The sequence below is a fragment of the Lepus europaeus genome, chromosome 6, assembly GCF_033115175.1.
Source record: "Lepus europaeus isolate LE1 chromosome 6, mLepTim1.pri, whole genome shotgun sequence".
NCBI classification, from domain to species: domain Eukaryota; kingdom Metazoa; phylum Chordata; class Mammalia; order Lagomorpha; family Leporidae; genus Lepus; species Lepus europaeus.
In genome coordinates, this window is record NC_084832.1 from 6379248 (window position 1) to 6406047 (window position 26800).

Sequence of the window (26800 nt, forward strand, 5' to 3'; positions counted from 1 at the left end):
ATCTGCCCAGTTCACCATTTCAGCTCAGTGAATTGCCATTAAATCCTGGTAGGACTCCTGCCCCAATCCATTAGCCTAACCATAAAGCTCACATTCCTGTTCCCAGGTTGATTTTTCCTTAACAAATTAGAAAGATCCTCTGAAACTTAAAACAATAATATTTCCTATGGTCCTACTAACTGTAAAAAGTTAAAAAAAAAGATTGAGAGACTGAAGAAAAAGATTTAAGGCATTTAATAGATCTAGATATATTCAATACAATAAAGTGAAAAAGAAAATGACAGACCATGGAAATGAGAGAGTAGGAGAGGAATCTGTACCAAGGATACAAACAGTAAGGTCAGAATACAGAATGTGGGGGCTGGTGTTGTGGTTAAGACACTGCTTGCAATACCGGCATTCCATACTACCGCTCTACTTCTGATCCAGTTCCATGCTAATGTGCCTGGGGAAGCAGCAGAGGATGATCCAAGTCCTTGAGTCTCTACAGCCACCAGGGAGGCCTGGATGAGGCTCCTGGCTCCAGCCTGGCCCAGCCCTGACTGTTGTGGCCATTTAGGGAGTGAAGCAGTAGATGGACAGTATCTCACTTTATCTCTCCCTTGCGCTCTCTCAAGTTTTGCCTTTCAAATAAATAAAATAAATCTTAAAAAAATGCACAATGCATGCCACGGACTGCTATATATTTGTTTGGAGCATGCTATACATTTTGCTCTACATTTCTTAGAGAGGGATGCCTAGAAGGTAGTCCTACCAGTTCCAAGATGTACATATTTAAATAATTAATAGTTGACTATTGAGACTGGTAAGCGGTGCCCTGTGAATGCACAGCAAGATCACACTGTGGATGACCTTCATGCTTGGTAACCTTAATAGAATGGCCACTGTTACAAGCCCCATTCTTAAGACATCTCCTAATGATAGAGTTGCCATATCCTATCAATAGGAACTTTTCTGAAAGAGAAAACAGTGACACCAATGCAACAGGTATAATTAGGACCCATCCTCAGCGAACCATGACCTTGGATTGCCCTTCCAGCATTGGCAATGGCATCACTTTAAAGGAAAGGTCTCTTACTGGTTCTTCCTCTTATGCCTCATGATAAATATTCCAAGCCTTTAATATTCACTTTGAATTCTTGGCTCCCCATCCACCTCATCATTTTTGACAAATGGTCTCATCCCTAACTTCAAGCGTGAGCTCCATTTATTTTCACCCGCTCACTTATCCCCTGAGCTGCCTGCCTCCATATGTTCCTCTCTCCTGCGGCTTGCGAATGGGCTCAGTTCCCCCCTTCAGCTATCAGTATCACCTCTCTGAAGAAGCTTGACTGTGAAGAGAAGGCAGTTTTCCATGCTTGGTATCTGCTTTTCCTGGCCTTGCTATCCCTGCTCTGTTCACTATCTCATGGCTTTTGCCTCGAACTCTCCACACAAAATACTGCAAAGCCCACCTACCACCACTCAGGAGTCAGTTTTTAGCACTCTCGACCACTCGCTCCTTAAAATCCATCCCTTCCTTGTCTTCTGCGCAGCTCTACCCTATGCTTTCTCTTCTTCTCTCTCTGGTCATTTCTTCAAGTTTTCTCCCTTGGACTGTCTTCTGCCCCAGCTCTGCTGTGTGCACTGCTCCACGTCTGGAAGGGACAGTGCAGCCTGGTGGTTAGGAGCTCAGACTCTGAGTGCTGTGAGTCTGGTTCCTGACTGTGCCTCTTCCCGCGTGTCACCATGGGCAGAACACTTCTCTTGCCCTTGGTCTCTTGTATAGTGAGAAAGCTAGCGTGTTCATCCCATATACTAGTGAGGAAGAAGCACATTACAACACATAGAGCTCACACAGTGCTAGCTAGCTGTTAATTTAAGAACAAAACCAACAGCAACCACGTTTCCCCTTTGATTCTGTTTTCTTTGTGGCTAGTTTTCTTGGTGAACAATGTTCTCCAAAGGCTTCTTCCACCAGCTGCATGCTGATGTGAGCACAGACCACCTCGCTCAGCCCACCGCCTGGTCCTGAGCCACAGCTCCTAGCTAACGAAGGGACGTCTCCACTCACCTCACACTCCACCATCGGACATAAATGCACACCTTCCTGGCCAGAGCTTTGTATTGTTGTTTTTCTTTTTGGCAAAACAAGTCCAAATGCATAGCCCGAGATCCTGAGAGTAACTTCTCATTCTCCTTCCACCCCACATCATGTCCTGTCAAGTTCGCTGACGTAATATCTCATGTACCTCCCAGCCCCTCCTATGTTGGTCGCCGTGACCTGGCTGGATTACCAAGTCAGAGCCCCATTAGTTTCTCTCACTCCTCTGCAGTCTGCTCTCCCCAGAGCTAGGATTTCACTTGATCAAGGCACTCCCCTCTGAAGAGTGATCCAGAGATTCCGGATCATCTTCAATATCCCGTCCCAAGCCTTTGGCATGGCCTGCCTGATCCAGCATAATATGCAGTGTCCTATTCCTATGTCTTGAACACTGTTGATGCTTCTCCCCTTGAAATGTGCATTTCAGCCAACTCGCTGTACATATGGAATCCACTTGTGTTGGCTTCCTGAGTTAGCCTCAAGATGACTTTTTATCAAGGGAATGTGTTCTCTATCTGATACACTACACTAAATTACTTATCTAAATATTTATGTAGTACAATTCAATTGTATACAGTTTGCTTTACATGTACAAAATTGGTTGAGGTAACCTCATTGGGAATATTATTTTGTATGTTAATTTTATAGTTATAATTGATTTATTAATCAGGCATCTCTATTGTAGTACTTAACATATAGTTTCACAAAACTAAAATTTCTAAGTGTTTTTTTCCATTGTAAGTTTTCCATTGTACCTGTTATTCCTACCAACTCTCACTTTTTTTTTTTTTTGGATAAAATTTTGAAGATTAAAATTTTACCAAGTTTGGTTATAGCTCTTTTTAAAGTTTTTTATTTTGATCATTATAATTTTTATTTCAATATTATTTATTTTGGGTTGAAGGAACAACTAATTCTATGTGTCTGCATGTAATTCAGGACATTATGGCAAGCACTTCTTGGATATTTGGGGATTGCCCAGAGAGATCAGCATGATCTATTGTGCTGGCAATTGTGTATGTCTTACCACTTTGTCTGCCATGTATGTGTAGTCTGTGTTTTGGCAGAGTACAGAGGAAGCTGCAGTACGAAACTGGCAGCAACAAAACATTGAGCTTGTGTGAAGTGGGGCGGGGTAGGCACGGGAAGCACAGGGGTCGTACTTCCATCACTGCTGCACCTGGCATGTGCACGCAGGCCAACGTGGTGGTTCTCCCAGAATGTTCTTCCATAAGAACAAAACCTAATTCAAAGAAAATTGAAGCAAAAATGTGCATTCCCTTTGCTAACACCTGGGCTTTTCTCTCATGGCATCTATGGAGAAAATTTCAAGAAATGTTTCTTACTGGTCCACACTGGGTCGAGGGCTCATCCCACACCAAACCACTGCAGCCAGGAGTCTGGGCTGTTGTGGTCAGATGGGCTGGGCGCTCACCGTTGTGGCAGAGATGGCAGCAGTGGGGAGGCTGCAGGGACTGTGCTGCAGCTCTCCAAGCATGGAGGGGTGTGGGGAGACAACGACCATCAGCTGCACCTTCTGTTTCCCTCTCCTGTTTGCTCCCCAAAGCATCATGTGTTCTTTCTCAAAGCGCTAGGAACACGATCTTGCAATTCCTTTTAAATGTGATTGTCTTGTCCATGAGATGGGGACCCGTCTTGCTCACTTTTGTGCACTGCATCAGGTGTTTACCTGATGCTCATCAAGGAGTAGCTGGTAAAAAACACATGCTCAGAGTGCATGAAGTTGGGGGAGCTTTGGGATTCACTGTTTCATTTTAGTTCTTTCTGACCATGAACGCTATACAAGTCAGTCATCTCCATTTTGGAGATGTTTTTCATTTCAAACTCACCTGGTCCATTTGTATTTAATTTAAAGATAGGGAAGTAAACTGATCATGGAATGGATGAAGATAATCGGAAAAAGAATTCAAATGTAAGAAGAAGCCCTATATTTGATAATTTTGGAGCCCTACAAGGAAAGTATAGAGAAAAGATGCTGCAATGAAGAAAACAGAATAGAAATTATTTTTCTTTCCAGTTACTTGAAATATTATGTACCCTAGGGGCACAATCTTTTTGAAAGATGGGCTAGTAAAATGTTAAATTTGGGGATTGAATAGGCAGAGGTTATCACCGGGGTAGGTAAAATGCAGTGATCATCAGCCCTTTCGGACAGAGATGGCATTTCTGTGACCGTTTCCAGTGAGTGAGGCGAAACTTCTGTGGAAATCCCAGGTAAAGGAATGAACCTGCCACAGCCTGCGATTGACAGTGCTGCCAGCCAGGGACTCAAAGGTCACTGCTGAATTAAGTGACCTCTGTGTGACTTTCTGTTCTGGGTGTGAAAATACACAGAACAGGGAACTCCATTAAACTACAGCTGACAGTGAGAGGGGTTCATTAATTCAGGAGTGGGAGTAGGTTTGCCTCGCTGCACAAACCTCGTGGGAATTCTAGGGGAAGGCTTGGTTCTCAGAGCCAAATGGAGCATTAAAATAGAAGATGGCTCTGGGAATAAAACCAGGGGCTCGAACCTCTGCCTAAAAATAGTCATCAACTGAACAGGCCATGTGGTACTCGGGGACAAGGCACATTTGTCACAGTACACGAGGTAATTCCATGGCAAATCCAATGTAATGGGAGTTGCTACTTTCTCCCTAGGTAGCAAACGAGCAGCCAGTGGAAGCTGGTGTGGCTGCTGCATACCTGGGCAGAGGGCAGTGTTCCTTGTGCATCCAGGATCCCTTGGAGCCAGGGACTGGGTAACAGCACAGATACTTCATTTTCTCCCCAAAGTGGACTAAGACTGTGCTGTCTCCATGGTTTACTAGGTTAAGAAATGTGTTTAACTAATATGTTACTAAAATAAGGAAAAACAGAGGCTCCCAGCTGCTATGGGGGCCAGAACTGATGCAGAGTGAGAAGACCCACCTCCCTTATTTACAGGACAGACCCTAATCTGGTGAAGGCAAACAGCCATGCAGGAAACAGGAGGAGTGCAGAGCCGCAAGTTTATGCCAAGACCAAAGTCGCCATGCACAGTTCCCCTTGGTAGTAGGAAAACACAGTCAAGTCAGTCAGAGCTTGATGGCTACCAGCGTGTCGCTGGGATGGCCCTGAACATCAGGAATTACTTTGAGGGTGCATCACAGCTTTGTATACATGTCCGCTGGAGACCAGGAGGCTGGGGAAAGGGAGCCGGTAGAGACCTACCTCCTGGAGGGGGACCACGAAGATCTGTGGGAAGAAGTTATTTTGGTTAAGTTAGACTATACGTGTGGTTAACTTTAAATGCAAATGTGTTTGTTCAACTGAGTGTGTGTATTTGTATCAGTGAAAGCAAAGGGAACAAACAGGAGAAAGCCGTCTCTGATTTCAGGATCTGCGTGGCTTCTGATGATGGGGACCCTCCCATGACAGACTTCCTCTTGCCAGTCTTCTGAGGCCACTCCCAGGGTTACGCACCCTGTATCCCCTCCCAATCTGGGCCTCTCAGCTACCTATTGTAGGATAACAAGCTGCCCCCAAACTCGGAGGCTGAATCCACGAGGTACTGTGTCATCCACCCTGAGGGTGACTGGGCACAGACGTGCTGTCCCTGCCAAGTGTTGCGTATGCAGCCCCGGTCCCCAGCCACTTGGGTGTAGTGTTCCAAAAGCCTCACTGGGTTGAGTGTGCAAGAGGGCCCCCATGCTTGGTGACGGCTGTTGTCATCTTTTGGTGGGAGCGCTGTTAGGATTCTGCCGGAGCTGTTGACTGGAGCATCTACCTACACATGGCTTCTCCATGTGGTCTGAGCTCTTACAGAGCAGTGGCTTGTTTCTAAAAGCAAGTGTTCCAAGAGACAGGATCTGCCAGCTTCTTGAATCCTTGGCATGGAAAGTGGCACAGCATCACTTCTGCCATATTCTATTGTTCAAAGCAGTAGAGAGCCAACCCAGATTTAATGAAGGAGAAAGGAAGAACATTTAAAAGAAAATTATTCTTCTTGAATCTATCATAGTCCACTCACTCACTACAAATTCTTTACAATTCCCCACATGCAAAGTTTACCTGCCCACACCCTCTCACTTTCTAACCCTCACTCCCCTACTTGAAATACCTTAGCATTTTGGCTTCAAGTTCAAGTTCAAGGTTCAAGGGTTTGCGGTGTAAATCAGGTCCAGGTGTGGGTGAGGCTCCTTGGAGGTGAGTCATCTCTATTTGAAAACCTGTGAGCCAAAGAAGCAAATTTATCTACATGCACACATACACTGGTGTACAGTGTTGGGCAGGCACAGAGGAAACACAGATGTACTCCCATGCAACAATGAGAAAAGTGGGAGACGCATGGCAGTCATTGGCCTATAGCAGTTAGGAAATCCAGCTGGGCACATATTGACAATTCTTTGAATTGTTCTCTTCTCTGGGAATGGTTCTTCATGTTCTCGGCTTCGTGCCCTGGTTTCTTACTCTTTCTTCAAGTCATATTTCTTTTTCCATAAAATCTAGACTGCTTGCATCAGAATATATCTTCTGCATAATTATTGCCCATTGGTCATTTAGGAGGGAGAGTAAGAGATCCAAACTCATGATCGTTTTTTAAAATCTCTGACCCATTCAGTCAAAGCTGATATAATTCTAAAAATTTAATAGATTTTTTGTGTCTCAGATTTTAATATTCTTCATTAGCCAAAAGACTTGCTCCATTTTACCAAAATAGGGTTTTCTTGTTTTGTATTTTTTTTTTGAGTCAGATTGTTGTGCGACAATACCTTCAAGATTCTCAGAAGTTTTATTGTGTAGTTGGAAAGGTCTTGGAGATGTGCCCTGAAGATTCTTACAGTACTTATTGTCTGAGAGAGGAAATCTAAAAGGAATGACCTTAAGATTATTTGAAGGCACACCTGTCAAGTATTTGGGAGGCTCATCGAAAGTTCATATAACTTTAGTGTTTTCAGATAGTGCACGGTATTTGATGTTTCTTATTTGGAGCCTTTTAACCATCTAGAGCAAATGGTGATGGGAAATAGATTAATTTTCTATCCTAACTTGGAAATTCTTGTTTGTTTTTCCTCCTATAATAGTTCAGCTGTTTACCCTTTTAAAGATGACTAGGAAAAAAAGTTGGCATATTCAACATTCTCACTAGAAATGTCCTTAGCCAAAGCTGTCAATTAATTGAATTTTTAAAAAAATTTTTTCACATTGCTACAGGTGAAAGTATTGTCAAGCTTTCTGCTTCTGTGTCATTTGGGGCATCCTTTTCTCAGTTTCCAACAGAATTTTTTCACTCTCACCAACAGCTCTTCTAGCATCATCCGCCTTTCCCTGCCAGTCTTCCCAAAGCTCTCCTGTCCGATAGGTCATGGAGCCAATGTCACGTTCGAGAATTTTTATGGCAGTACCGTGTATGCAGTAACAAATCGTGTCCTGCTTGTCTTTTCCTGATAAAACAAAACAAAACAAACAAACAAACAAAAAACCCCTAAAATTCAGTGGTTTGAGACCATAAGTTATCGTACTCTCTCCCAACCTGTGAGTTCCCTGGTCTCAGATGAGTGGCAGGCACTAGGGCACATTGTGGTTTCCACTGGGGTTGGAGTTATCTGATCTGAAGGCTCTGCTGGGCTGGCTCTCGGGTTGGCACGATCCCACGGCTGAAGGTTAGTGTTAGTTGTTGGCTGTGACTCTTCTGTGAATGCTGGGTGAGGCATCTACAGATGGCCTCCCTATGAGGCTTGGGTTTCCCTCAGAGTATTGGCTGATTTCCAAGAGCAGATGTTCTAGGATACAGGAAGTGGAAACTGGTATTCTCTTAAGGCCTAGACCCTGACAATGACAACATTCCACAGTGATATGGACCCTACCTAGCTTCGAGGGAGGAGTCTAAAGCTTACCTTTCAATGGTAAATAATTGTGGTCATCTTTAATCTGACACATATGTTAATAATACTTTTATTTTCTGGAAATAATCTGATGAAATTTTTTTTTATTTTGACAGGCAGAGTGGACAGTGAGAGAGAGAGACAGAGAGAAAGGTCTTCCTTTTTGCCGTTGGTTCACCCTCCAATGGCCGCCGCGGCCGGCACACCGCGCTAATCTGAAGGCAGGAGCCAGGTGCTTCTCCTGGTCTCCCATGCGGGTGCAGGGCCCAAGCACTTGGGCCATCCTCCACTGCACTCCCGGGCCACAGCAGAGAGCTGGCCTGGAAGAGGGGCAACCGGGACAGAATCCGGCGCCCCAACCGGGACTAGAACCCCGTGTGCTGGCGCAGGGAGGCAGAGGATTAGCCTGTTGAGCCACGGCGCCGGCCAATAATCTGATGAATTTTAAAAGATGGGTGCACAAGGCGTTTGCAATATTAACCTGCTAAATTAAAAAATGAATGTAAGAAAGAAACAACTTACTATTCAATAATAAGAATGTGGTTACATGTATTTTAGTGTCTCCATTAAAAGCATTTTAAAAACAAAATAAGGCAGTGTATGCTGACCTGAAAAGATGTCTATAATAGTTTGTGACACAATTGCAGTGAGAATCACCTTTTAAAAATGAACATATATGAATATGAATATATGTAAATGAATATAAGTGAATAAATAAATAATGAAAAATGCAGATTTCCATAAAATACATCAATTCTGCTGGTTACTTCTGAGTGATAGGTTGATAAAACTTTTGTTCTTTTTTTAACCACTTTTATCCCTTTTGATATATTTGTCAATAAAATTACATCATTTTATAATCAGCAGTCTATTCCATTGCAAACTCAGTACTTGCTTACTGAAAAAAACACTCAGAGAATAGATACAAAAAAGGAAGTGAAAATGACCTGTAAATTGCTATACTGTCGCATCAAACCTCAACATCATAGCACGTTTTTCTGTTTTCTGATGCATACACACAAAGAAACGCATTTCTACTGGAAGGTGTCTCCTTGACCTGGGTTTTACTTAGCAATATGTGCCGTGCATTTTTTCACATCAGTAAAGGTAAATTCATGTCTCTGTAGGTAGAAGCACATCACCATCAGCATGTCTGAGGGCTGCGTGGAGTTTTTAGTTGTAATCGTCACAATCGGAGTTCCTTCCTTTGAGCACTTTCCGTCTTCTGCTCGTGTGTTGTGGCTGTGTTTGCCTCTGTGGGTCTCCTGGCCTCGGTGCCAGTGAACACGCTTCATTCATCCCTGCCTATGCCCCCACTCGTGGGGGCAGTGCTGGTGACATGGAATGGATTCTCAGTGTCTCCCGCTGAGTGAATGAGTGAGTGACTCCATCAGTCAAAGGCCATTTTCCTAAGTGCACAGGGACTCCTGTGCCTTTGGGGAGAGCGCACATTTCTCTGTGGTTAGTTGTCCATCTGGAGGCTGAGAGTAATAAACGCCACATCACAGGAAGTTTAAAAGGATGAAAGAGATAATATTTATAAAATACTTAACTTCTTTAGAAGGAAAATCCCCGCCAAGTCCAATGTGTCTACTATTATCATTGATTGTACACAACCCCATCCATCACACCAAGGATCCTCTGACTGCGTTTTCTCTCTGCAGCTGCTTTTCTAACAATGCTTCCCATTAACGTATTCCTGGGAGCAAAGATGAATGCTGTTCTGTGTGAATGTCACACCTTCCTGAAAATCACAGCGTGCTGCACACTAATTAAAAAGGTGATATTTTTAATCCTCCCAACAGCCCTCAGAGATAGTGGAGGGAAGTTATTATTACCCTAATTTTGCAGCCAGGGAAACTGACCCAGGGAGACACTCACTCACTCAGCATTAGATGGGAGATAGGACAGGCAGAACTTGAGTTGGGATCTCGCTTTCCATCGTTAAGGTGATGAGCTCACAGTAAACTCACCTTTAAGACCAAGGCAGTCTGTGGGAAATGAAAACTTTTTCTCCTTAAAATGATGCTAAGTTTTAAAACTAAAATATTGGCTATAAAGTTGTGTAGGCAGTAATTTTCACCCATGAAATGTTCCGGTTATGCTGCCTTTTACGGAAACTGTGTGGGAGAAGGCAAAAGGGATGGGCAACCTTTGAAGTTTTTAGCTTGGAGTGAAATCACGAAACATGTTTGGTGCTTATGATTCATGTGGAAGCCTGAGATCAAGCTAGCTGGAAATTCTAACACTGAAGCACTTTTCAGTTACATTGGCCAATAATAGTTTTTGGCTTAATTTTTCTCAGTGATTAAAACAAATTTCCTGTGAAAAACAGAGTGCGGCTGATTTCTTTATGCATTGCACCAATATTTTTTTTTTTTTTTTGGATGTTAGAGATACCGAGGTGTACAGAAAAGGCAAGTGCCACCAACTTGTGGAACCTGTGTTGTGAGAATGCCAAGGTGCAAACAACAAATGATTAAAAACCGTATCCAGTTCCTGGAGGGATAAACACCATGATGATGGCAGAGTGGAGATTGGAGAGTTGTGGGTGTGGGTATGAAAATTGGCTAGCCGGGGAAGAAGGGTTTGCCGTGGGGCTGCTGGCCACGTACAGACCTGAATGCTAAAGACAAGAAGCCACCATCTACGATCTGGGGAGAGTATTCCAAGTAGGGGGACAGCAAGTGTGACCAAGGCTCTGCTCCCCTTGCCTGAAGGGCTTTTGTTTTTCTCATGTGTCTTTCAAGTAGGATCATTGCTCTGGTTTGAATATTTGTCTTCTCAAACTCGGGTGGCTCTGTCTACAGTCTTATGCTGAGGGCACTAAGAGAAGATGGAACTGAATCCAGTCGTGGTATTTAGACGTGGGCATAGAAATCAATTAGATTGATTATATCGTTAGAGCCGAGCTCCCCAGGATTGAATCCTGGTAGTTTTAGAAGACAGAGAGATGTAGACAAGTGCTTCCTTGTCTCTTGACATGTGATGCTGTGTGCTGTCTTGGGCCTCCACATGAACATCTATCCCAGAGGTCAAACCAAAGGGGCCTACCTGACCTGCCACTGTGAACCTCAGAAACCCAACCACATAGATTTTGCTTTGTAAAGTGAGGCTTCCTGGGGGTTTTCATTATAGTGGCAGAAACTAGACATGCTCTGGCCACCTCTCCCTCCTTCTTGGTGCCTTTTCAAAGCTTCTGTCTCTTCTTTGTTACAGCTTTTTCATTCTGTAATGCTGTTGTGGGCTGTGGGCTGTTCTGTCCATGAACTCCTCATGGGCAGGGGTGCAGGGCATATTCCCTGTGCCTATCAGAGAGCTTACCACATAGAACGGCTCATTGTGTGCAGTCTAAAAGGCTAAAAAACACTAGAGCTGTGGAGCTGTTGGAATCTAACACTGAGCACTTCAGTAGTTCTTATCTTGTTTTATTTGCCAAGTTTCTGTTTGGCACTAAGTTGAGGACGGGACACAGGCAACACCTTACCAAAACAATGATTTCTTCCTGAAACGTCACTGATTTCTGGAACGCTCTCTTGGCACCATTCGGGGATATCACAGCCCATGGAGGCGGATAAATGCTGTTTTATGCTCTTGGGATGCATCCGCTCTTTCTGGGTCTCAGGTACTTAACAGAACAGGAAGGTTACATGGCAGCTGTCTCTTAGTGCCAGACACCATTTGCTGAACCCCAAAGTCAAAGCAGACGACCCTGTGGTGAGGCTGTTTCTGCTCCTCCTTTAACCATCCCAGTTCTGTTTGGAGAATCAGGAAAGTTTCTAAATAGTTAGAACCTCAGAGTCTTTTAGGGCATTCTTGTGCCTTCTCTCCTTTCAATTCAGGGTTGTTCACATGCATAGCCCTTTCTTTTATCTACGAGCAGTTGGATGGGCTATAGTCTTGCAGATGGGTCCTAAACCAAGTTCTTTCTGATGAGAAAGGCTTCGAATGTCTATAAAAACACTCATTCAAGAAGAGTCCACATGGATGGGTTATTGCAAGAAGATAGCATGTGAGAAAAGGTGCAATTAGGAAGCACACTCATTTACCTCCTACGTCCCTAATAAGGTGTTCCTGGCAAATGGTAATTAAGACATGGCTTGGAGGTGCTACAGTGCTGCTCTTAAAATCATATCCCAGCAACTCTTTGATCCCACCTGCAAGCCACACCTGCTGGTCTCCGGTTCAGCAGCCGTTCGTTCGGGGTGGCGCAAGCCTCTCCCTCTGTCCCTCCATGTACCCGGGCTCACATACACCTGTCGCCCTCACCCCCGGCCTCTGGCTTTGATCTCTAGGCCTTATGGAAGCCATCAGCTGTGACAAAATTTTGGTTAGGCCTCATTGCCTTGGAATGCGAGTCTCAGGGGTTCTGGCCCTGGAAATTTGATAAAGTCGTAGTACCTGTTCCAGGAGGGTGGGCTGGTATGTGGGGATGTTTCAAAGACACAAATTCCTCAACTTCCTTCTAGGGGACCAGCAAGCAGTGATGAGTAACCCATAGCTCCATGGGCCCGAGGAGAGTCTTCCAAACAGTAGCACAAGCTCATTCCCACGCCCAGTGCCTTCCTGCGTATATAAGTTTGCCCTTTGCCCAGGCAGTCTCCCTGTACTCCTTTGGGTGCTCCGATTCACTGGGCTTGCCACACTCTCTGGAAGCAACTGGGAGATCTACATGAAAGTTAAGGCTTCGGGCTTCGAAAGGGGGTTAGAGATATTTTTTACAAGAAGAAAAATAGCACAATTGAACTGTACTTAAAATTGACTCTCTCTCAACATGTTGGAAGAACACTTTTTATGTTAGCAGGCCACCTAAAATGTTAAGAGTTGTTTGCCAAAAGCCACATCTGACTCGAATAAGCAAATCTGTTGTATATAGCCTGTGCATGCAAAACAAAAGCCAAATGCAAGATGCATGCTTTTATGTTATTCACTGACAGCAATCCGTATCTTATTTGTGTATATCTTTGATGTCTATTATGTTATGTCGTCTGAAGTGATTACATTGCTTTTATTTAATAGAATTTTTTCAAGTTGTTTTAAGTCTGAATGAAAAGACAAAAAAAAAAATAGCTGAATTCTTATTTGTAGCATCTCAGCTTTTATGTTGGAAGGAGCTCATGTTGGAGTTCTCAGTCTAAACAATTTACAGTTTTCCGGATTAAGATCATGTGGAAGAAAGATGAACATCTTAAAAGCCACATTACACACATGCTTCTGCTTCTTGCCAGTCAATTAGACACTTGGGGATTCTCACTGCTGGGAATGATTGGGCTTTTCTGAGGTGGGCAGAAGGTGAGAGTCTTTGGGAGAAGCACTGGAGACAGGAAGATTAAATCTGCTCCCCAAAATAACCTGACTGCCCGGGAATGCAAATGGGTCCCTGCGCGAAAGCAAGGAGCCAGCACAAAGCTTTCAAGTTGTTAGAGGGAAAACAAACTCATTTCATGTCCATCTGCTGATAGGGATGTGAGCAGGGGCCTGGGTTGCTGACAGAGCAGTTCTCCATAAATTTCACTATTATTTCAGGTTTCTATCTTTTCCTCTTTGGTAGGAAGATATTAAAAATAAGTTTCTGGCAAAAAGTACAGAAAAAACACAGAGTCTCTGAAATTGCAACTGGTACATATTCCTGGCCAGTAACCTTAATATTGAGTGTGTGCCATTAATGAGTAGTTTGAAGAATTTGCTCTCTCAAAGTATTAGAAAAACTGGATGATTGTAGCATGTTTTAGGACTATTTTAGAAGCCTGGAAATTCATAAACTTGTGTGTCCGGAAGGACTTTGAATATCAGGGATTGTGGTGCCCATCCCCAAGCTACCCTTTGTGTGGGCAGAAACCACTTTAAAATTTTTGAGAACTATTCTTGTTTGCATGTGCATTGCTGGTGCAGGAGTTATGGGTTATAATATGCCAGTGTTTTAGCCAAACAAGCTACTGCTCTCATTTCCCCCTCTCTTGCCTGTCACATCTGTCTGGCATGTGTTTATTTCCACAGTCAGATAAAGTTAACAGCTTAGAATAAGAAGGTATATGTAATTATTCTGGGGTTTTGGAAAAGCAAAAAGTAACACAGTTAACTATTTAAAATCCCATCAAACATTTCATAGATTGGGGCTTTATTTGGAGGGTATGTGTGTGTGTGTGGTGTGTGTGTGTGTGTGTGTGTGGTGTGTTGACATGGAATAACTTGTGGATTTGAAACAGGTTAATTTACCCAAGGTTAGGGTCGAGTTATTAAGAGTGGGAGTTCTTACTTAGTGCTGCGAGGAAGACAAATACTAATTTTATGTTGCTTTTAGCTCTGCGCATATTTAGCAGGAAGTAGTCAGACTTTCCCTGCATCATTACTTGCCTGAATAACTGAAACATTTTCCACCAGTCTCCTCTCTGTAATTCAACATCCAAACTTTTTAAAGTTGTCCACCATCAGCGGCATGCTTCCAGTACAAACCAAACCTGGTCATGTTATGCTTTTGAAAAGAGAAAACCTTCAGTGCCTTCCCCACAGCCTTGGATCTCACACTCTCTGCACTGCCTCCAACTGCCCTCTTGAGAGTTCTTTCTTGATCTGCTGTCCCATCACATTGAACCACTTGTATCTAAGACTGCTTCCTTTTGCTGCAAAACCTTTGCCTGGGTTTTGCTAACTCCTAATGATTCTTCAAGTGAGATGTCACCATCTTCCTCAGAGCCCTACCTTACCCCTTTCCTGTGAAAAGCCGTCTTTGATCTTCCAGTTCAGGACGAGGAGCTCTCTTGGGGTTGTGGGATGCTCTGGGCATGTTGCATTAGTATAATAACAAACAGGAAGGGCCAGTTCACTTACCTGAGTCCTGCACTGGAAAATCTCTTTTGAGCAGACACCAGAGAACTCACTGTTTGTGTCTAACATTTGACATTAGCCTGACACATAGTAGATGCTCAGTAAGTATTTGCTGAATAAATGCACCACACACATAGAGATACTTGTGTAGAGATATTTCATCTTTTCAAGAGTTACGGATTTTGATGGTTGAATGCATAATAATTTTTATCACACTTCAACGTTTCTATTTTCTCTCTCTCTCTCTCTCTTTTTTTTTTTGACAGGCAGAGTTAGACAGTGAGAGAGAGAGAGAGAGAGTGAGGTCTTCCTTCCATTGGTTCACCCCCCAAATGGCCGCTATGGCCGGTGTGCTGCACCGATCTGAAGCCAGGAGCCACATGCTTCCTTCTGGTCTCCCATGCGGGTGCAGGGCCCAAGCACTTGGGCCATCCTCCACTGCCTTCCTGGGCCACAGCAGAGAGCTGGACTGGAAGAGGAGCAACTGGGACAGAATCCGGCACCCCAACCGGGACTAGAACCCGGAGTGCTGGCGCCGCAGGCGGAGGATTAGCCTAGTGAGCTGCTGTGCCCGCCTAGACTTCAACTTTTCTAAAGCAAGAGACGGATGTTTAGGGAGAACAAGTTCATTGTTGAACCAGTTGTGAGACTCTTCTGTGTCCTTCTCTGACCTGTTGCTGTTCTCTGCAGAGAGAACACAGAGGTCAATCTGAGCTTGATTGGGTATCCTGGGAGGAAACTGGAATTACAAACTTTTCAAACATTTTCATTAATATAAGAGAACAGATTTGATGAGTTCCAAAGGTACAGTTCCAAGAAGACAGCCACCCTTCCCTCACCCTCTGCTCCCCTGCTCCCCTTCTCTTGTGTTCATCAGCTTTTGCAAAGCCCCAATTTTAATCCACTTTATAGTCACAAGCTTAATTCACCACCAGTTACAATATTTAACAAGCAAAAAGTAGGAAGACCACAGTTCACAGGAGTATAAACAGGGGCTGAACACGACAATGATATCCCAGTAGAATCAGAGACTTTACTTGTCTGATTAAGCTCTGCACGGCTGAGATGGGAACAGGTCAGCGCCCATACTCAACAACCAGTTAGGAGCTTGGGCTCTGGCCCCAGAATATTTGGGTACAAAACCCGTTTCTGTTGTTTTCCAACTCATGGAAAGTGACTTAATCCTTAGTACCTAAGTCTCCTCATTTGTAAAATGGAAGTAATAATAGTACCGAATTGCCAGGGTTGTTGTGAGATCTGAAAGTGTGAGTCAACATGAAGGGGTTGCTTGGGTGCCTGATGTGTGCAAACACTCAGCAAATGATTGTCATCACCACTATCACCATTTGCAGTTGTCTTCATCCCCCTCGGTCTGGCTCCTAACCTCAAGGATTTGTTCTGGCCCAGGATGCCAAGGCGAGTCTGCCCGTGTCCCTCTCTGATGGTCAGTACACACTGCCTCCTGCTTGTCCACCTCCTGTAGTGCTTTTGCATTGTGGTTCGTGCCACACAGCCTTTCTCCATGGCACTGAGTGCAGGGTAGTTGGGAAGAAGCTCAGAATAGTGAAGGATTTCCTTTTGGCTTTCTATTTAAACACAAATCCCTGCTTTGCTCAAGTGGACACAAACAGCTTGCGAGCTGGAAGAAGAGAAAAGATCAGGTGTGAGTTTTGCATCCACAGCCATGGGGCTGGCTTGGAGAGCTTTGTAAAATGTGAGGAATGAGACTGACATAGTGTCTTGCCTAATTTTCTCAAGGGTGCGTTCGTGGGTCTAAGTAGTTGTCGTGAGGGAAATTCCCACGGGGGGTCAGATCAGACTCTTACTGATCCAGAGTTTTACACAGGCGTCACTGTTCTAATGTACTCCCCGTAGGGGACCCCTCTATACTGCAGAATTGTCAGTCACAGCAGCCATGTGGAGGCAGAGAATAAAACAGGCCTGACACTTTCTTGAAGAGGCTTGTTTGTGACAAATGTTTACAATCTTAAAAATTCAGAAAAACTAGTTGATACTATGCTTTTGATTGTGGAAAACAACTTTGATGTAAAATTTAGAAAAGAAAAATATCCTAAAGAAGTAATGTTCTGGAGATACATAGGTATATAATCCCCAGTTTATTTCATCTATCTATCTGTCAATCAATTTAATTTCTGTGATAAATATGTGAGATGTATATGAAGATTCAGAAGATCCAGCAATGCCTTGCTGCGGCTGGTTTGGAGGCAGACTTGAGCCAGCAGCTGGTGGGACTGAGATCCAAGGGCCTGCCCAATTGGGCTGAGGGATGCAGGGCAAGTAGCATACACTACTATGCTTTGGAGACTTGCACTGTGCTCTCCAAACAATGTAACCTGGATCCATTGCTTAGTTGGAGTGAAGGGAGTAAGCTTTGGAAAGAAGCCTTAAGCTCTCTGAACTAATCTTTCTATGTATGCAAGCATTCTCCTGACAAATAACTACTGAGTGCAAGCCATATACCATTCACTGTGCTGGTCCCTGGAGAGGTGACAGTGATTCTGATAGACCCGGAGTGCTCAGCTAGTGGGTGAGAAGACAGGGCTGGGACGGCTAGCAGTGTCAGTGAAATTGAGAGATCTTTTAGGGGTTAAAGTTTTAGTTCTTGCACTTTTGAGGCAAAGGGTGATGCCGAGAGTGATGTAGGCTTTTAGTTATGATGTGAGGCACTTTGTAGTGGTAAAGGTTGAGGGAGAGTCATAGTTTCATTGGACCTGATGAGACTGCAGTGCCTTTGTTACAATCAGTAGTAGGCTGGTAGACTGAATCCAAGGGGGAAAAGTGTGTCCACCCTGAAAGAGGATGTTACAGTATTGCAACCTGGAAGGACTGATTCAAGTAAGGAGGGGAGGCTTCCTGATGATCTTAGTGAGACCCTTGAGGCACATACCAGGGCTTAGGGAAACCACATGATTTCTGCACTGTTCTGGCTGGGTTTCTAAATGACAAAGTGAAAAGACAAAGGTTCAAGTACTGACCTGCCCCTGGTGGACCAGAGCCAGGAGAGTGTGGTACAAATGGTGAGTTAAAAGGAGAAGGTGACTTTACAAATCTGAGCTCCAACAGATTGGTGCCCCTAAAACAGATATTTTCTTAAGTGGGATGGTGCCTTTGCCATTGTTTTTAATTAATCTGTTGTTCTTGACAGTTTTAATTATGAATCTAATAGTAGCGGGTTTACTATTTTCTTGGGAACAAGTAGAAACATATTCTTGTAGGCAGATAGTTGGAATCATAACCACATTACAATTTATAGCTAAAATATAATGTTCTCTTAAGGATAATTGCTGTTAGTTAATGTGTGAAGATGGCTTAAAAATAGCATGAGTAGGAGGTAACATTAGCAAATGTGACCAGGTAATGAAAACTTAAATGGTCTAAATACACTTTAGGTAGACTAATTATTATTATTATTTATTTAAGAAGCTATATAAAGCTGTTAATTCATATACAAGTTCACATTATTAACCACCTAGGTGGTGGGTGAATGCAGACCTCAAGGTCAAAGTTTGAATTCTGGCTCTTTCTCCTGTTGACTGGGTGACCTTGTGACGCTAGTTCCGTTTTCAGTGGCTTGGTTTCCTCATGTATAAAACTGAAGACTAATGATAAAACCCATGTTGTAGGTAATTTTAGGAGAAATGATATGATCCAGGTTTATCATTTGAAACAAAACTTGACATCTAGTTAGCATTTCATAAATCTACTTGTTACCAGTTAGTCATTACTACCCCATGACTGATAAGTTTTCATGAATCTTTGTCAACTGTTCTCGGGCCGGTGCATGGTGTAGTGGGCTGAGCCTCTGCCTGCAGTGCCGACATCCATATGGGTGCTGCTTTGTGTCCCGGCTGTCCTTCTTTGGATCCAGCTATTCTCGATTAGATATACAACATTGGAAATATCAGCTCAATGGATAAAACCATCATTTTGTTTTTATAGATTTTTTGCAATCATTTCTTTTTTAAAAACAAATATTTCTCTTTTTTTAAAAAAATGTATTTATTTGGAAGACAGAGTCAGAGAAAGAGAGAGGGAGGGAGAGAGAAAGAGAGGGGGAGAAAAAGATGGGGGGGAGAGAGATAGAGAGAGAGAGGTCTTCCATCTGCTGGTTCACTTTCCAAATGGCCACAACGTCTGGAGCTGGGCCAGTCTGAGCCAGTTAGGAGCCAGGAGCTTCTGGGTCTCCCACACAGGTGCAGGGACCCAAAGACTTAGACTACCTTCTGCTGATGCTTTCCCAAGTGCATTAGCAGAGAGCTGGATTGGAAATGGAGCAGCTGGGACTCAAACGGACACCAATTTGGAACGCCATTGCCACTGACAGTGGCTTCACCGGCTATGCACAGCGCTGGCCTCAGTTCATTTCTTTACTAGATGAATAGTTGAACTGATTTTTACCCATCACACAGTGGTATAGCCAGAATCATTAAAATACTGCAGTACTTCTGCTCTGGTGAACACACAGTTGCTGGAGGGGCATCCCCTCCTCCAGTCCACAGGACACTGCACCCCCAGCTTTCTGGGAGCCCCAAGATATCCCCATGCCAGCACCCGAACTCACAGTAGGAATTCAGGATGCATTCTCTGCCTGCATGGTTCTGATTGGTCAGGATCATACTAGGCCACCTGTTAACAAACTGGGGCTCTACCAACATGCATTCTATTCAATGACACTGTAACATTTTTCAGTAAATGTTCCATGGTGTGGCTTAGTGCCATCATCCAAAGAAACTCTTGCTTATTTGCTAACATGGTAAAAATATGCTTTGCAATTTAATTCCCATTTCTATTAGTGAATAGAAGAGTTGTTTGCATTTGCTTATTACCCATCTGTATTTCCTCCTTTGTAATATTCATGCTCCTGATTTTGTTTATATGTCCATGGGAGGTCTCATTTCTCTTTTTAATGATCTATAGATGTTCTTTAAAAATCCCATATTCACCTATTTTATGGATATTTATTGTGAATGTACGTGAGGCAAAGCTGATGAACACATTTGAAAGACACTTAGAGGTATAGGTAAAAGAGGTAAAAGAACTTGTAAATTAGTGCATATGACCATTTAAGAGAAGGCTTTATGAGAAGTATCATTAAACTTTTATAATAGAATGCAGAATTTTTTTTTTTTTTTGACAGGCAGAGTGGATAGTGAGAAAGAGAGAGACAGAGAGAAAGGTCTTCCTTTTTGCCGTTGGTTCACCCTCCAATGGCCACTGTGGCCAGCGCACCACGCTGATCCGAAGGCAGGATCCAGGTGCTTCTCCTGGTCTCCCATGCGGGTGCAGGGCCCAAGCACTTGGGCCATCCTCTACTGCACTCCCGGGCCATAGCAGAGAGCTGGCCTGGAAGAGGGGCAACCGGGATAGAATCCGGCGCCCCAACCGGGGCTAGAAACCGGTGTGCTGGCGCCGTAAGGCGGAGGATTAGCCTATTAAGCCACGGCGCTGGCCAGAATGCAGAATTTAAATAGGGTGATAATATAAAATTTGTCTTTTAATCTTGTTTTCTTTTTTGACATCAAAATTTTAAATCTCTACATTGCTTTTGTGCTTGAAAAAATTTCCCTTTTACAGTAGAAGTCTGGAAAAATACATACATGAAACCTTCAATCCATCTGTAATTAATTTTAATATATGATGAGGAGTGAAGAACTCAAGATATTTTGTTTCCACACAGCTGTGTGCCCAGTCCTGTTGATTTTAATGCCACTTTTATTTTACATGGCTTTTGGCTCAAAGGTCTATTTGTAAACTCTTTGGGAAAAAAGAAGGCTGTTGTTCTATGTGAATATTTATCTTTTAAATACAATAGTACTTCAAAAGATTCCTAGAACATGGAATTAGAAGGTAATGTGCGTTTTCCATGAACTTTGTCAAGACCAGTTGTATTAGTGTCTGCGTCTGCTAAACAAACATGATGCATTTGGATGGGAACATTTTCCGCGTCAGTGTCATTGCCCAGCACACAGGAGAGAGGACCCCACTCCCAGGCAGAGTGGGAGTTACTCTTCCAGGCCTGGGTGCTAGGAGAGCTCGTCAACACTCTCCAAAACAGCAGATTGCCAGGACTTGCGGGATGGATTTTTGAATCAGGACTGGGTTTTCTTAGTGAAAACGAAGTCAGGAGATACACCCATTAGCTCTGACTTCACAGACATGTGTAGAGGACATAATCTAACCCAGGCTCTAAAAGTGTGCTTTCATAACATACACATACAGAAGAAAAAAAAATATGAGTTTTCAAGGATTCATTTTTATCAATTTAAAAAACAAGACCCTCTGAACAGATGAGTTTCTTGGATCAAAGTGGAAGCTCAATTATTTCTCCCACCTCTAATGGACAATACTTTTCTGTAATGTAAAAAACACTTTGGGCCGGTGGCATGGCTCACTAGGATAATCCTCCACCTGTGGCGCCGGCACATGGGGTTCTAGTCCCGGTTGGGGTGCCAGATTCTGTCCTGTCCCGGTTGCCCCTCTTCCAGTCCAGCTCTCTGCTGTGGCCCAGGAAAGCAGTGGAGGATGGCCCAGGTGTTTGGGTCCCTGCACCTGCATGGGAGACCAGGAAGAAGCACCTGGCTCCTGGCTTCGGATCGGCGCAGCGCGGGCCATAGTGGCCATTTGGGGATTGAACCAATAGAAGGAAGACCTTTCTCTCTGTCTCTCTCTTTCTCTAACTCTACCTGTCAAAAAAAACCGCAAAAGTTTATCATCATACAATTTATAATTGCAATAGGGTGACCCTATAATCTTAAACCTCACAAGATATCTTGGTATATTTGATTAGAAGAGTTGGCATTCTTTGGGCAGAAAATTTACAATAGATACATTTTACAACAAATTGTAAATTTTACAGTTTTACATTTTACAATAAAATTGTAAATAAAATTAGAGAAATAAATAAATAAATTACAAATACATTTTTGTAAGATAACAATTCATAAAGGCACAGCTTGTGTCACTGGTGACTTATTTTCTACCTCACATGGGTGACGTTCCCAAAAAAACAATGAAGCAACATATACATTCCAAGCTTTGTTGTAGTATCAGTAGTAAATTATCCTGTCAGTGTGTCAGGATTTTTTTTTCTGTTTCTTGTATTTTTGTATTATGATTTTTATTAGCCTCTACTTTCAAACAGCGTTTAGAATGAAGATGTAAACCTGTCAGTGTCATCAAAAGTGGCTTAATGCTTCCCCCAGAAAAGCACTGGTCTTTACCTTGTCTGGTCTGGCCCTGAAAACAGGCCCGGCTGATTTACTGTGCAACTCCGAAGCTGCGCTGTCCTGTCACCGATCCTAAAAGCCCTTAATTTACATTTTCAGGGAAAAAAATCCCAGAATTAAATATCTTTGAACCAGCAAGATTGTTCATTACAGGAAGTTATTATTTTGATCAGGCTGTTGGCTTCTGAAGTCTCTTGGCAATAATACAAAAATAGCTTTCCCTGGTTCATAAAGAACAATCTGCAAAAACAAATCAGAAATGTGTTAAGAACAAAATAAACAGACATTTTATTTTTTAAACTTGGGGCCTCTGAATTTCACAGACTTCTGGAATCTGGGGAGCTCCACCCAACTGCTCCACATTTTATTGCCCGGTTATAGGTTTGGCATGAGGGGAATAATTTTCCAACTGTTGGAACAATGTGGATTCACATTTTTCCAGAAAGGGAAAAAATTCTATCTTACATATTAAATTCAAAATAGAGAAATGGTGTCTGTATCACTCTTCCCATTTTATGATGGAATTTGAGAAGTAAGGGAAAAATTATATGTATGAAAATGGTGTATCTGAGTGCACTTGAAACCTGCATCTGGCAAAAGGATTTTTCAATCAGACTAGAGAAGTCAACTCATTGAGCTGTGTGTCCATGTTGGGAGGCCCCACTTAGCACAGCAACTGGAGGCCAGTCACCTGGGATTTGTTGAAATAACTGCTGTCTAGTTCTGACTGTTACACATTGTGCATGCATTGCTGGCTCCTAAAGAGCTTTGGTCTAACTCTGCCTAAGAGAGAGTCCTTTGACTAATTACTGAGGCTAATAGTCCCTTCTAGGAAATTAGAAATTCATGTAGACTTCAATAGACTTTAGGTGGAGTAGGCAGAGGTTTGTGCTCTATCTAGCTTTTATATTTATTTATTTATTTGAAAGGTAGAGCTATCAAAAGAGAAGAGAGAGAAAGGAGAGGAGAAGAGAGGAGGGGAGAGGGAGGGCTTCCATTTGCTGGTTCACTTCCCTAATGGCTGCAAGAATCGAGCCAGGTTCAAGCTAAAGTCAGGAGTCAGGACCTCCATCCTGGTCTTCCTTTCAGGTGCCAAGGAACCAAGTACCTGGGCCATCTTCTGCTGCCCTCCCAGTCACGTTAGCAGGAAGCTGGATTGGAAGTGGAGTAGTTCAGACTAGAACTGGTGCTCTGATGTGGGATGCTGGCATCAGAGGCGGTGGCTTGACCTGTTGCACTGCAGTGTTAGTCCCTCTAGCTTTTGGAAAGTATGAAATTGTGTTTTATAAAGGGATGATATTTTAAGCACGCAGTGGAAAGTGATCTTTGCATGGCTTTCCCCTACTGTATGGAGTGAGTGGGGAAAGACAACCAGAGCTGTTCATCAGATTTTACGAGCCCATTTTCCCCATGGGAATTTAGGCATGGTCGTAGGCACTACAAGCAAAGCTAAACTGGAGGCAGGATGCAATGCAGAGAAGCCAAATGGCTTGTGTGCTTTTTTACCTGGAGACTTGGCAACCTCATCGCCCCCAGGAAACTCACAGGTGTTTGCACTCACGAAGGACTCAGTCCAGGGAGGGAACTGCCTGTGAATTTTGGACGGTCCTTATCTCTTGTGCTCACACACGACTGGTCGCACTCCTTTTATTATAACTGTCATGCTCACGTCCAAGGATGACATGCTTGTTGGAATGTCTGTCTAGGAAATTATGTTTTTGCTGGCTTGACCTCCTGCTTCCTGAGGTCTGCATTTCTGCTGGTCCCAGGGCCATGTCTTGGCGCTCTCCCTCATCCCCGCCCTCTCCAGGGTTGACTTGACTTCCCTTTTGTCTCAGTGGTCTCCTGCTGCCTGCTGTCACAAGCCTGCCTGCGGTTGCATGCACTTGGGGAAGAGGACTTGCTCCTGGTGCGCAGGTACGGCAGCCTGGCTCGCAGGACTAACAGGAAGAGCTTGCCCGGAGTTTCAGCAGCAGCCACTGAGCTTGCTTGGAGCAGGGCTGCCTGTGCAGGCTCCCCTGGATGTGCAGGGCAGATTGCAAAATTGTCAGGGGCCAACGAAGGCAGGGAAGGTCAGGGATTTTTGGCTTTTGTCTGGCAGTAAAACCAGCACTAGAGTACCGGGAACAAGTGTCTCAGTTTTGGCTGGGGAAGATGTTCGTAACTGAGGGGACCCAGGTCTTGAGATGGTAAGTGATGTGCCTCACATCTCACAGCTGATGCATAGGGAGTCCCGTGTGTGTGTGTGTGTGTGTGTGTATAATATCCGAGTGTGATAGAGAGACTAGAATGTTCATCAGTTTCTTCCAGATAGGGCTTTTTTTCACATTTGGAGAAATTTGAAAAATACAGGCTAATATAACTTTTTTTTTTTTTTGGACAGGCAGAGTTAGACAGTGAGAGAGAGAGAGAGAAAGAAAGGGCTTCCTTCCATTGGTTCACCCCCAAATGGCCATCACGGCCGGCGCGCTGCACTGATCCAAAGCCAGAAGCCATGTGGGTGCAGGGTCCAAGCACTTAGGCCATCCTCCACTGCCTTCCTGGGTCACAGTAGAGAGCTGGACTGGAAGAGGAGCAACTGGGACAGAATCTGGCGCCCCAACCAGGACTAGAACCCAGGGTGCCGGTGCCGCAGGTGGAGGATTAGCCTAGTGAGCCATGGTGCTGGCCAAGGATAATATAACCTTCAACTATACTCTCATCCCCCAGCTGTAAAACTGATACAACATCCTATTTTCTCTTTTTTTCTATCTATGTTCTGTAAAAGTCATGCATGAAAGCCATGTGTTCATGATTGTGGAAGAAGAGGTTGTGAGAAAAAAGGAAATGATGGACTGACTCTCTCAACAAAAGGGCAGACAAAAGAAAGTAAACTCTAAGATGCAACCAGACTCCTTCGACCAGCCCTGGGGCATTATTCCCTTCCTTTCCTCTTAGAAACAAAGTAGCAATCAGCTTTCAGTTAGTGAGAATTCCCTCGATCACCCACGCATAGCCATGAACGTGTGTGAGGTGGTGTGTTGTGTTGCAGCATCGTCTGTTCTCTTGGCTTCTCACCACATGCTGAGATGAAGCGGACATTCATGTAGTTGGGTCGTGGGAGCCACCACACTGTGCCATGATGTGTCCACATGCTGCATCTCAGCCAGACGCCCCCTTCTAAGTGTTCATTTATGACTTGGGTTTTTTCAGAGTGCCAAGGTAGACTTCCCTGCACAGGCTTCTTTGTGCATTTCCCGAGCATTTCTTTAAAGATGAAATCCAGCAGGATTGTGGGTCATGCACATTTTCATCTGTCTTAACTGGCCACATTGCTGTCCAGAGTGGCTGCAACAGACATTCCCCTCAGCATTGCCGAGGGCTCTTCGAAAAGTTCATGGAATATATGCATGGATTTCAAAAATCTTTGTGCATTAATGTAAGCATCTTTAAATGCCATGTCTCATGAACTTCTTGAAATCCCTCGTGTGGGGGTTCCTCTTTCTGTAAATCCCTCTTAGCACCCGGTAGTGTTATTCTTTTTAGTTTTCACGGAATGGATCCAAATGCAGCCCATCATTTTTTAAAGCATGTGAGAGGTCAGAGACGAGATGGGTGTTCAGACATCTGCTGTGTGTGGAAATACCTAAGAGGGACCCTGGGGAGGCAGTGTGACTAAACTCTACCCAAGGACGAGTTAAGGCAGAGGGCCCAGAAAGCTGTTTTTTTAAAAATAACTTTTGCCACCTTTGCATATTTTTTTGAGGCATGTTCATGATTTAGCTATTGTATATTAAAGACAGTGATGTAGACTGGTTAACCTTATATAACAAAGCATTTGGCAAATATAATTATCTTTAGTTTAGATCTGAATATTTTCTCATAATCAACTTCTTAGTGATCTACAAAAGAAAAATTAAAACCAAAAAAACTTTAAATGGACCGTGTTATGGTAAAGTTGGTAAAGTTGTCACCTGTGATGCCTGCATCCCCTATTGGCACCAGTTCATGTCCTGTCTGCTCCACCTGTGATTCAGTTCCCTGCTAATGGCCTGGGAAAAGCAGCAGAAGATGGCCCAAATGCTTGGGCCCCTGCCACCCATGTGGAAGACCCAGATGAAGCTCCTGGCTTTGGCTTGACTGCTAAGGTTATCTGGGGAGTGATCCAGCAGATGGAAGATTCCTCTATCTCTCATTCTCTCTCTCTTTCTGTCTTGAACTCTGACTTTCACATAAATAAATAAATATCTTTTAAAAAGTTTAAATGACTTATCCATGATCTCACAGGAATCGTTTCTTTTAAGAGAAAATACATTTCAGGGAGTGGCATTGTTGCATAATGGATTAAGCTGCCACTTGCGATGTTGGTATCTGACATGGGCAACTGGTTCCTGCCCTGACTACCCCACTTTTGATCCAGCTCCCTGCTAATGGCCTGCAAAAAGCAGCGGAAGATGGCCGAAGTGTTTGGACCCCTGCCACCTGTGTGAGGGACCCAGAAGCAGCTCCTGGTTCCTGGCTTCAGCCTACAGATCTCTCTCTTCCCCCTTATCCCTCTCTCTCTGCAACGCTATCTTTCAAATAAATAAATAAATCTTTAAGAAAAGCAAAACAGGATTTTTAAAAAAATACATTTCAGAAAAGTTGAACAATTGGTAGAGAAACATTGAAATAAGATGGCAATGCTGGAGCTCAGCCTCATTGGCTTTCTAATGACTCCTGTGCCTGGCAGGCACCTCAACAGCGACTCCTTGCTGCATGGAGGCAGAGCCTGGGCTGTAGAAGATGCTGCATAAAAG